A 13102-nucleotide genomic window follows, 5' to 3' on the forward strand; every position below is an offset into this window, starting at 1 on the left:
ACAATTTCTGCTGCATTAACTCAACTGTCATGGATGCCTATCCTTCGATCTGCTGTTATCTTATACTGCACTATCAGAAGAAAACTCTGAAAAATATTGAAATAAAGTATAACAATATCTTATACCCAATATATGATCAATGTGTGTGTTATTACTGAGTTATTACCCTGGTGTTTCCCATAGAAACATAGAAGATAGGAGCAGGAGTAGGCCATTCAGCCCCTCGAGCCTGCTCCGCCATTCAATGAGATCATGGCTGATCATCTAAATTCAGTACCCTGTTCCTGCCTTCTCTCCATAACCCTTGATCCCTTTAGCCTTAAGAAATATATCCAACTCCTTCTTGAATATATTTATTGAATTGGCCTCTACTGCCTTCTTTGGTAGCAGGTTCACCACTCTCTGGGTGAAGAAATTCCTCCTCATCTCTGTCCAAAATGGATTACCCCTTATCCTTAGACTGTGACCCCTGGTTCTGGACTCCCCGACCATCGGGAACATCCTTCCAGCATCTAGTCTGTCCAGTCCTGTGAGAATGTTATAAGTTTCATTGAGATCCCCTCTCATTCTTCTAAACTCCAGCTAGTACAAGCCCAATCTCTCCTCATACGTCATTCCTGCCATCCCAGGTATCAGCCTGGTGAATCTTCGCTGCACGCCTTCCATGGCAAGAACATCCTTCCTCAGATAAGGCGACCAAAACTGCACACAATACTCAAGATGTGGTCTCACCAAGGCCCTGTACAACTGCAGCAAGACATCCTTGCTCCTGTACTCAAACCCTCTCGCTATGAAGGCCAACATACCATTTGCCTTCTTAACCGCCTGCTGCACCTGCATGCTTACCTTCAATGACTGGTGCACAAGGACGCCCAGGTCTCGTTGCACTTCCCCTTCTCCCAATCTATTGCCATTCAGATAATAATCTGCCTTCCTGTTTTTGACACCAAAGCGGATAACCTCCCATTTATCCACGTTATATTGCATCTGCCATGCTTCTGCCCAATCACCCAACCTGTCCAAATCATACTGGAGTTTCTCGGCATCCTCCTCACAGCACACACGCCCAACCAGCTTTGTGTCATCTGCAAACTTGGAGATATTACACCCAGTTCCCTCGTCCAGATCATTAATATATATTGTGAATAGCTGGGGTCCAAGGACCAATCCCTGCGGTACCCCACTAGTCACTGCCTGCCACTCGGAAAAAGACCCGTTTATTCCAACTCTTTGCTTTCTGTCTGCCAACCAGTTCTCTATCCAAGTCAATACCTTGCCCCCAATCCCATGTGCCTTAACTTTACACGCTAATCTGTTATGCGGGACCTTATCGAAAGCCTTTTGAAAGTCCAAATACACCACATCCACTGGTTCTCCCTTATCTATTTTACCAGTTACATCCTCAAAAAATTCCAGTAGATTAGTCAAGCACGATTTACCTTTTGTAAATCCATGTTGACTTTGTCCGATCTGGTCACTTTTTTCCAAGTGCTCTGCTATTACATCTTTTATAATGGACTCTAGCATTTTCCCCACTACTGATGTCAGGCTTACCGGTCTGTAATTCCCTGTTTTCTCTCTACCACCTTTTTTGAACAGTGGGGTAATATTAGCTACCCGCCAATCCATGGGTACTGTTCCAGAGTCTATAGAATTTTGGAAGATGTTTCTGGGGCCACTTCTTTAAGTACCCTAGGATGTAGATTATCGGGCCCTGGGGATTTATCGGCCTTCAATCCCATCAATTTCCCTAACACCATTTCCCTACAAATACTGATTTCTATCAGTTCCTCCCTTTCATTAGGCCCTATATTCCTCGACATCTCTGGGAGGTTATTTGTGTCCTCCTTTGTGAAGACAGAACCAAAGTATGTATTTATTTGGTCTGCCATTTCTTTGTACCCCATTATAAATTCCCCTAATTCTGACTACAAGGGACCTACGCTTGACTTTACCAATCTTTTTCTCTTCACATATCTATAAAAGCTTTTACAGTCAGTTTTTATGTTCCCTGAAAGCTTACTCTCATACTCTATTTCCCCCCTCTTAATTAATCCCGTTGTCCTCCTTTGTTGAATCCTAAACTGGACCCAATCCTCAGGGTTACTGCTTTTTCTGGCCAATTTATATGTCCTCTCCTTGGATTTTATGCAATCCCTAATTTCCCTTGTTAGCCACGGTTGAGTCACCTTTTTTGTTTTATTTTTATGTCAAACTGGGATGAACAAATTCTGTAGTTCATCCATGCGATCTTTGAATGTTGGGTAGCTGTACCATGGCAGCTTCCTAAAGGTTAGGCATCTCATTTTGTTCCCAGGTTCCAGAGGTAGAGTATTGACCCTGATCATGATCTCTTGCCAGGTGTGTTGCACTACTATCTGCTGCAGTGGCAGACAGGGAAATCTTCCTCACACTTACCTCATGCTGTAGCATCTCCACTTCATCATTCATCAAACAAGGTTTTTTTCCCTCTGTCATTCCATCAATTGGCTGAAGACCCCTTTTCCAGCCTCTACCAATTTCTGGCTATCCATGGAACTGTGCCAGCCTGTTGATTTTACCATCAGCAATATTTTGCCCATCAATAAATTTTTGCCCGCCACAGTGGCCAATTCCATTTAATTGGCCACTTTCCCTTTCCCTAGATTTCCCAACACCTCTCCCCAGTTGAATGAGCTCCCGGCAGCAGGCCCAATCCTTGATGGCAGCTCACGCTATATCTATAATTGTAGTAACCCAGGAAGAGCCGATGGGACCAGCCATTCCCAGTTCAGATGAGCACAAAGCTCACAATGTATCAGTCCTGCAGCCCCAATGCGCGGCTGGAAAACTTTGGCCAAGAATTTGCTGACAAAATAATGGCAAGTTTAATGGCACTTGTTGTTATTAATGTGTAAGTCACCCAGCAACTTGTGGTGAGGAAGAGATACCCCGTGAATTGCAAATTCCAGCAACTTACAGGACAAAAAATGTTTGCGCTGAAGGGTGAGCGAATAAATCTAACTAATGGGACAGGCCGTGAGGTGCAAATTCTGGGCCATTGTTTCAATAGATCTCTCAGAAGGCAGAGAGTTGGGATAAATGGTTCATTCTCAGACTGGCAATCAGTAACTAGTGGTGTTCCGCAGGGGTCAGTGCTGGGTCCCCAACTCTTTACAATCTATATTAACGATTTGGAGGAGGGGACCGAGTGTAACATATCAAAGTTTGCAGATGATACTAAGATGGGAGGGAAAGTAGTGAGTGAGGAGGACATAAAAAACCTGCAAGGGGACATAGACAGGCTAAGTAAGTGGGCAGAGATTTGGCAGATGGAATACAATACTGGAAAGTGTGAGGTTATGCACTTTGGCAGGAAAAATCGTAGAGCAAGTTATTATCTTAATGGCAGGAAACTGGAAAGTACTGAAGTACAAAGGGATCTGGGGGTCCTGGTGCACGAAACTCAAAAGGTTAGTATGCAGGTGCAGCAAGTGATTAAGAAGGCCAATGGAATGTTGGCTTTCATTGCTAGGGGGATAGAATATAAAAATAGGGAGGTATTGCTTCAGTTGTACAAGGTATTGGTGAGACCGCACCTGGAATACTGCATACAGTTTTGGTATCCATACTTAAGAAAAGACATACTTGCTCTCGAGTCAGTACAAAGAAGGTTCACTCGGTTAATCCCAGGGATGAGGGGATGGACATATGAGGAGAGGTTGAGTAGATTGGGACTCTACTCATTGGAGTTCAGAAGAATGAGAGGCGATCTTATTGAAACATATAAGATTGTGAAGGGGTTGGATCGGGTGGATGCGGGGAGGATGTTCCCAATGATGGGTGAAACTAGAACTAGGGGGCATAGTCTTAGAATAAGGGGCTGCTCTTTCAAAACTGAGATGAGGAGGAACTACTTCACTCAGAGGGTGGTAGGTCCATGGAATATGCTGCCCCAAAAAGCTGTAGAAGCTACATCATTACATAAATTTAAAACAGAAATAGACAGTTTCCTAGAAGTAAAGGGAATTAAGGGTTACGGGGAGCGGGCAGGAATTTGGACATGAGTCTAGGTTCGGATCGGACATGGCCCTGTGGGTAGCAGAGCGGGCCCAGGGGCCATGTAGCCTGATCCTGCTCCTATTTCGTGTGTCTAATTCTGTTAGATTCAGGAGATGGTTCTGTGATAGTGGATTGGCGGTTAGGATCAGATCAGCCATGATCTTATTGAATGGCGGAGCAGGCTCGAGGGGCCGATTGGCCTACTCCTGCTCCTATTTCTTATGTTCTTATGTTCTCTCAGGTGACTGCTTTCATCATCACGCAAATAAATTCAATGCAAGCACAGATTAATTACTAAAAGAAGTCAATCGCATTTTTATTGTGAATCTGGTTTTGACATAAATGTTTTAAAACATTCCATGTACAAAGGTTAAAGAATCATATACAATATTTCAAGTCATAAAAAGCAATGGAAGCAAATACAGTGTGACAAGCAGTTCATAACTGTTACCTTCAGAATAAACAAAAAATATTATGAATACATATTTCCTTTATATTTCAACACATCAATAGTTTTTGTTGAAGCAAGGCTTCTGCAAGCATGTATAAATGTTACGTCAAGCTGAAGCAACACCACAAATACCATAACTACCCAAAGAATAGGCTGGAGAAGACACAGGATACCAAAAAAAGATGCAAAAAATTCCCGAGCTTTGCCACTAACTGATCTTTCATTTGGCCTTCAACACTTGAAGTACTCTGTGAACTAATCAAAAATCTGCACAGAATTGTGATAAATTAATGGTTTTAATTACCTGATAAAAGAGGGAGTATAAAAAAATTCCAAATCTTAAATAATGCTCTCACACATGAAAATAAGCCTTTGTTATTCTAGACCAGCCTCAGTGAGTGCAAAGTCAGAGATACCAATCTTCTATTTTTGTGGCAAGATCTATCAAAAGAGATTCAACTAATCCTAGCTTTTCAGCAGGGCACAGGAATCAGGCTCAAGCATGATTAAGTAATTTTCCTGTTTGTCCAAATAAGAGTGGGATCCTACTTTACATACTTGAGACTTGATGACAATCTTCTTCAGGTCTCGATCAGATGCACTGCTTCCTGAGAATTAAAGAACAAAGCATGAAAAAATAATCAGTGATAACACAATGACAAAAATAATCTGGTTAGCACAAAGTACATTTGAACCATAAGCTCTGAGCCTTTAGAGGACAGCAGACAGATATGGGTTTTAACTGGGCTTTACAGAGTAGTGCCTTGTTGATCAGTGAAATGATTAATGGGATATTCAAGCCATTAAATCTCCACAAGCATGGTGCAGCCTCTTAGTTAAGTGTCCCTTCGATGTCCTGCACTCTCAGTAACGTGTTTGCATCAGTGCTGAATGATTCACCTGTTTGTTCACCTCACAGTTTTTAGAAGTGAAATGAGTGAAAGTTGCTCAACTGGTGACAAAATGGCCACATATACATTTTGGTATTTGTGACCAGGGCAAGTAAAAAGTGCTGTACAATATTGAACTAAGCTGATGCTGCCTGGTTGGTTTGAAAAGAGTGGGACGCAGGTATAGGTTCATATCTGTGTGTCAGCCGTGGTTCAATGATAGCACTCTCGCCTCTGAAGGTTGTGGGTTCAAGTCCCACTCCAGAGACTTGAGCACATAATCCAGGCTGACACTACTGGAGGTGCTGGCTTTTGAATGAGATGTTAAAGCAAAGCCCCAGCTGCCCTCTCATGTGGATGTAAAGGATCACACTGCACTATTTGAAGAAGAGCAGAGGAGGTGCCATGGTCAACAGTTATCTCTCAACCAACAGCTAAAGCAAGTGCTCTGATCATTTATTTCATTGCTGTTTGTGGGAGCTTGTTGTACACAAAATGGCTGCCACATTTCCTACATTACAATATAGTGACTACACTTCAAAATTGATTGGAAAGCGCTTTGGGCATCCTGAGGCCATGAAAGGCACTATGTAAATGCAAGTCTTTCTTTCTGACAGACGGAAGCACTTTCAGGAGAGCCACATCAAATCAGCACGATTGTGCAACAGAATGCTGGGAGAAGATAAACGACAATCATGCCGAATGTTGTACCTGGAATTCTCGTGTCAATTTTCTGATCCTGGCGCTAAGGTAGCGGGACTGGAGCGTGGCGAGTGTAACTTCCCACTGGGTCAACTGTCTAGGATTTTCTGGGGTCGGCATTAATCCATTATTCAGTTTCTCACTATCTACCCTATCTGTTTCCTTTAATATCTTGAAAACTTTGATTTAATCACCCCTTAACCTTCTAAATTCCAGGGAATACAACCCTAGTTTGTGTAGCCTCTCCTTGTAATTTAACCCCTCGAGTCATTCTGGTAAACCTACGCTGCACTCCCTCCAAGGCTAAAGCATCCTTCCTAAGGTGTGGTGCCCAGAACTATTCATGGTACTCCAGGTGTGGTCTAAGCAGGGCTTTGTATAGCTGTAGCATAACTTCTACCCACTTGTGTTCTAGTCCTCTAAATATAAAGGCCAGCATTCCATTAGCCTTTTGGATTATTTTCTGTACCTGTTCATGAAATGTTAATGATTTATATACCTGGACCTCCAAGTCTCTCTGTTTTTAGCTTTTCACAATTTAGAAAGTACCCTGTTCTTTCCTTTTTAGGTCCAAAGTGGATGACCTCTCATTTGCCTACATTGAAATCCATTTGCCACAGTTTTGCCCATTCACATAGTCTATTAATATCTCTTCGTAATTTTATGCTTTCATCTACACTGCCTACAATGCTGCCTATCTTTATGTCATCGGCAAATTTGGATATGTGGCTTTCTATGCCAGCATCTAAGTCGTTAATAAATATTGTGAATAGTTGAGGCCCCAACACAGATCCCTGTGGGACACCACTAGTCACATCCTGCCAACTCGAGTACCTGCCCATTATCCCTACTCTCTGTCTCCTGACACTCAGTCAATTTCCGAACCAGGTCAATAATTTGCCTTCAATTCCGTGGGCTTCAACTTTAGTTAACAATCTCTTATCAAATGCCATCTGGAGGTCCATATAAATAACATCCATAGACATTCCCCTTTCCATTACTTCAGTCACCGCTTCAAAAATTCAATCAAGTTTGTCAGGCATGACCTACCTTTCACAAATCCATGCTGGCTCTCTCTGATTAGCTGAAAATTTTCAAGGTGTTCAGTCACCCTATCCTTAATTATAGACTCTAGTAATTCCTGACAACAGATGTTAGGCTAACTGGTCTATAATTCCCTGGTTTCCCTCTCTCACTATTCTTCAATAGCGGAGTGACATGCGTAATTTTCCAATCTAAAGGAATGGTTCCTGAATCAAAAGAACTTTGGAAGATTATAGTTAGGGCATCTGCAATGTGCTCACCTACTTCCTTTAAAACCCTGGGATGGAAAACATCTGGCCCTGGGGATTTGTCACTCTTTAGTGCCATTATTTTCTTAATTACTGTTATTTTGTTTATGTTAATTTTGTTGAGTCCCTGATTCAGTATTTCCTTGGGATTTCCAGCATGCTATCCGCTTCCTCTACTGTAAATACTGATGCAAAGTAATTATTTAACATGTCTGCCATTTCCTTATTATCATTGACAATATCACTGTTATCAGTTTTTAAGGGACCAACATTGCTTCTGGTCTACTCCTGTTCCCATGTGTGCTCACATTTACATGAATTATCAACTTATTTAACTTAAGCTCTCACATAAAATCTATGGGGATATTAAGCTTAAATTGAAAATAACAGGTGTTATATTTCCAGCAAGGAATGGGTGCTACCAAATTTCCCATTCCCTGCCTGCCTTAATCGTGCTGGTGGGAATGATCTCTTTTAGTGCAGGTGTCAGTCAGTCCTTTCAAATGGTGGAAACAACCCCAAGCTTGAGGACAGCAGTTTCTCCACGGTACCTTGGGTTACAGGTCTCACTAGACTTTATGCAAGGGCGCCAAATGATTGTGATTATTTATGTCTTTTGCCAACCTAGTTATATTGGATAGCCAAGGTATCTAGACACAGTAAGTGCACAAAGTTATCCCATTGCTACAAAGATCAATCAAAATGACTTTAAACGAACAGAAAAGTCAATGGGCCAACAGCAATAAAATCAAATTTCCAACCCCTGAACTGTGGGAAATGCACATTTTGTACATGTCTGGATCCTGGTATACCTGTCCAGCTGGTCTTCCCAAACTTCCTCTTTCATTAAAGCCAAGTTTTAAAATTACTCGCAATGTCTTGGATTAAATACTTCTCTTTAAAGGATTTTAGGTGTGGGTTAAGCAATTGTTCCAAGGCTTACATAGGACCCGAAAGCATTTTTTAAAAGAACCTGTTGCTTATTAAAAAGAAAACAAAACAGGAGTGACTGCTACATCACAAGTTCATAGACATTTAGACATCCCTGGTTTATCTTGAAATCCAAGTCACTTCCAGGCCAAAACAACGGAAACACTTTGCACGTAAAATAGCAGCATGCAAAAACAAATGGCATCAAATGAAATCTGACACACCATGACAACTGTGCCTCAGGATCTTAAAAAATAAACATGTCATCATCACCCATAACATTTCAATAAATTATACACATCCTGTGATGAAATATAGAGTTCTGCATGTCAAGACAGAGAATGAAATCATAACACAGAACAGCAATATCTCCTGGAGATTGGCTGACATGCTGACAGGCCATACTGGTATGAGTAAATTAGGGTGTTTGAGATTAATCTTTAGGGTATGTGTAGAAGAAGACCGCAGGCTCCAGCATTTATTAAAAATTGAAGATGTGTTGAATAGAGTAAGAAAACAAAAAGAGGAAAGAACAGGCTTTGGAGGTGCATAGATTGAGGCTCTGTAGGGACATCCTGCGAGAGATGAACTGTTAGATGACATGACTGCCCTTACCACTGTGATAGGTTAAAGCTTTGATCAGAAATTTTTTTTCTTAGCGTGTGGCAAAAATGATCAGCGGTCCCTCTTCCTTTCAGGTACAAGAGATACCACATCGGGCAAAGTACTGGCAGCCTAACTTGTTACTGAGCGAAATAACAACACACCAAGTGCTGTGGCCTGCCCACTGGAAATTATTCATTCTCATCTAACCTTAATGTCACCCCCAGACGTGAGGCCCAAGACTGGGGCCTATGACGTTAGTGAACCATTTGTTGCAATAGCTTCTTTTGTGTCAGCAATATATATATTTATGAGCAGTCACCAAGGGTGTGGGGGGGGGGGAGACTTTAAAACGCTGTGACCTTCCAGGCCTATCCCATACTAAATAGCTTTTTTTTTTAAATAGACCTTTCCCATTCACATACTTCCGGTGGCCTGCTTCATCGCCTCCCCACACACCGATACTTGCAGCATAGGAACAGACACCTACAATAAAATGCAGCGGTGTTTTTATTCCTCTGTCATATTGGTCTATTGCTGAATTCAAAATCATTTCAGTTGGTTTTTTAACTCGAATTACAAATTAGATCTAAAAATGAAAATTTGAAGCCTGACTGGAGGTGCAGTTTGATCAGGTCTCACCTAGAACCAGTATTTGGTCATTATCACATTGTGGTTTGTGGAACCTTGCTGTGCACAAATTGGCTGTGAAGAGATCGCAAAGTCTCTGTTTGAAGAATGGACTCAGTCGAGAATATTTTTGTGGACTTTATGGGATTTTTCTGAGGGTGTTTTCCCTGTGGTGGGATCGCCCTTTGCAGATGCGTGGGGGACTGTTTTGTTAAAACTCCAGAGAACGCATGGCAGTTGGCTGTGAAAAAGAACTGTCAGTCATCCGGAATGTATGGGTTCGCCCGACAGTCCTGGGAAAAGGAAGGGGGCCATTGGCGAAGGGGCTGAGGGCCCTGAGGCACCCGTTGAACTTGAACCTATTAGAAAGCCACTCTAATATGCAAAAGCACTTCTCACCTCCATCTCAGAAGAGAAGCAGAACAATGAACCCACTAGCCTCAGCCAGCCGAAGAGGAGCCAGTTTTTCCCAACACAAATACCGAAAGATATGTCCCAGACTTAGGGCCATTAGTCCAATCACGGAATACTCATGGGTCCGATGATGACCCATCACTGATTAAGCACTGGGGTGCTTAGAAACAAAAGGATTTTAAAGATTGGTGAGAAAGATACGGGTAGCCAGACTCCTATAAAGATAGATCCTTTTCCACCATTCTCTCTGTCTCTCGCTCCACCAAGATTGACCTAACAAGAAGTACCAGAGGAAGAAGCCGCTGAGTGGAGCGATCGAGACCGACTGTGTGGTGGTAAGCATGGTCTCGAGTGTCCCAAGCCAGTAACCAGATATCCCAGGCGAGCTGGGTGAGGTGTAAGGGCTCAGAGTTTTTCTCAGAAGTGAAGTTTTTGGGCTATTCCGGGGTGGAAGCTTCGTTTGGTTCAGCCAGGTGAAGGGGCTTATGCGACTGGGTAATTTGTTGGTAGGGGTGGAGTTAGAGTCCACCATAGCAACAAGGGAATTACTGCATGTTATAGTCCCCAGTTGTGTACTGTATGTATGTTGTTTGTAACCTGGATCTTATTCTCCACAGAGACAGTGATTTTGTTTAGTAGTGCATGTTTTAGCCAGTGTATGTTAGACCAAATAAATATAAGTGCGATTTTTCACCGAAGCATTCCTGTCCGTGACTTATTCCATTTACACTCTGAATAATAATTCCCGGGTATAGAACTTTCGTAAGGCGGGGCGATTCGAACCGTCTGTCTAGCAATTGGGCTAGGATCAAAACCGCTTACATCTCCCGCGTTTCCTACATTGCAACAGTGATCGATCGATCTATCTATCTATCTATCTATTTAACTTATTTACTTACTTATTTTCTTTCTTTCTTTTCCATCAAGGATTAAGAACTAAAATTCTATTTACAGTGATTGCAAGTGACTAATTTCTGATAGATAAGTAGTACAGTCCATCTCAATTTTTTTTGATTTGCTCGGTTTAAATTCCCTCCCCCTCCTTTGGATCCAGCTTGGTACTCCCCACACTCACTTCTTTAGCTGGAAGAATCTGATAGTCTGGGTGAAAGGCTTCTCCACAGTTGCTGTCAGCACTACTCCATGACAAGAGATGACGCTTCTTTGGCACCAGAGTTGTCCTGACCATTTTTCCTCCCCCACCCCACCACCTGCAGCACTCCCCCCCACCCCACCCCTTCAATAAGATGGTGGGTTGCTCTGCTGTGAAATGCTCCACAAAGCATGCCAGCCAAGGTCTTGCAGAAATCTTGCCTGGTGAGGGAACACAAGACCGAGCAATGGATTGAGGCTGCAATTCCAAATTGCAATCCATTAGCCCAAGGCCAGCATCACACAACAGCAGCACTAATGGGCAGTTAATATAAAGTGATGACTGAAGGCAGGCTGTAAGTAAACAAGAATCAAGTCCTACAGCACACAACATGCGAGGGTCCTGTCGCTCTTCACCGAAAACAAAACCACCTCATTACATGTCATTCTCCAGCACCCAAAAGGTCAGCCATTAAAGGTGAATGCAATTAAAGGCTAAACCTTAGCAGATAAATACTTACACTCATTAACACACAAAACACACGCATACTTCCATTATCACAACTTCGGGTTTAGTAAAATTCTGTATACTTATTCCACTTTGTGTTTAGTGAATGAAATGCTTTCTACTACATTACAGGGGGGGGGTGGCAAATAGACTGATGTAAAAGTTACTGCCCGGCCTGCAGGAGCTCAAAAGTCAGTAAGAAATTAGGAATTGTTGTTAAATAGGTATTTTTTGGATCAGTGGCTAAGTGCACCACCTGATATGATCCTGAGCCACAGAGACTAGAATAGCCCCAAGTTCAATTCCTGATCTGTGCTGAATTTGTTGAATTTAGCCAGGATTGTGAAGAAGGCAGGCTGTAAAAAAGACTAATACAATAGCAAAATACTGTGGATGCTGGAAATCTGAAATAACAACAGAAAATGCTGGAAACACTCAGCAGGCCAGGCAGCATCCCTGGAGAGAGAAAAAGTGTTAACGTTTCAGGTCTGGGACCCTTCATCAGAACCGGAAAAAGCTGGAGATGTAACAGATATTAAGCAGGTGCAGAGACGGTGGGGGGGTGGGGGGTGGTGGGGGGCGGGAGGGAGGAATTGAAGGAACATTCTGTGCTAAGGTAAGAGGCAGGAAAGATAAAATGTTGCAAATGGGGATGACAAAATCATACAGCATGAAAAATGGGAGATGGGGTTATCGTCTGAAATTGTTGAACTCAAAGTTGAGTCCAGAAGGCTGTAAAGTACATAATCAAAAGATGAGGTGCTGTTCCTCGAGCTTACGTTGAGCTTTATTAGAACAATGTAAGAGGCCGAGGACAGAGAGATCAGAGTGGGAGTGAAGCGGTGAATTAAAGTGACAGGCGACCGGAAGCTCAGGGTCACCCTTACGGACTGAACGGAGGTGTTCTGTAAAGCGGTCACCCAATCTGCATTTGGTCTCCCCAATGTTGAGGAGACTGCATCGTGAGCAGCGAATACAGTATATTAAATTGCAAGAAGTACAAGTAAATCGCTGTTTCACCTGGAAGGGGTGTTTGGGGCCCTGGACAGTGGGAAGGGAGGAGGTAAAGGGCAGGTGTTGCATCTCCTGCGCTTGCACGGGAAGGTGCCAGGTGAAGGAGAAGGGCTGCTAGGGATGATTGAGGAGTGGACCAGGGTGTCGCGGAGGGAGCGGTCCCATTTTTCATGCAGTATGATTTTGTCATCCCCATTTGCAACATTTTATCTTTCCTGCCTTACCTTAGCACAGAATGTTCCTTCAATTCCTTCCTCCCCCCCCACCCCCACTCCCTGTCTCTGCACCTGCTTAAAATCTGTTACATCTCCAGCTTTTTCCAGTTCTGACGAAGGGTCCCAAACCTGAAACGTTAACTCTGTTTCTCTCTCAATGGATGCTGCCTGGCCTGCTGAGTGTTTCCAGCATTTTCTGTTGTTATTTCTGTAAAAATGACTGTTGACTTGCTCCCATCTGTTTTTCACCCAGCCATAAAAGTTAAAATGACCCCCACTGTGTGCTGTTGTCGGGAGCTGCTGAGCAAAGGTCAATAACA

General features: G+C 42.9%; 1 protein-coding gene across 3 annotated transcripts in view; it reads right to left on the minus strand.

Annotated features, from left to right (window-relative positions):
- Positions 1–4328: 4328 nt before the first annotated feature.
- Positions 4329–13102, minus strand: part of LOC147122798 (uncharacterized) — a 412926-nt gene continuing 404152 nt past the window's right edge. For all 3 annotated transcript variants that reach the window (XM_086011022.1, XM_086011041.1, XM_086011032.1), the window contains one exon: positions 4329–5100. The gene's annotated coding sequence lies outside the window, so the exon portion shown is untranslated. The remainder of the gene's footprint in view (positions 5101–13102) is intronic.

The sequence above is a fragment of the Somniosus microcephalus genome, chromosome 2 (assembly GCF_052327205.1).
Source record: "Somniosus microcephalus isolate GS21.2 chromosome 2, FLI_Smic_1.0, whole genome shotgun sequence".
NCBI classification, from domain to species: domain Eukaryota; kingdom Metazoa; phylum Chordata; class Chondrichthyes; order Squaliformes; family Somniosidae; genus Somniosus; species Somniosus microcephalus.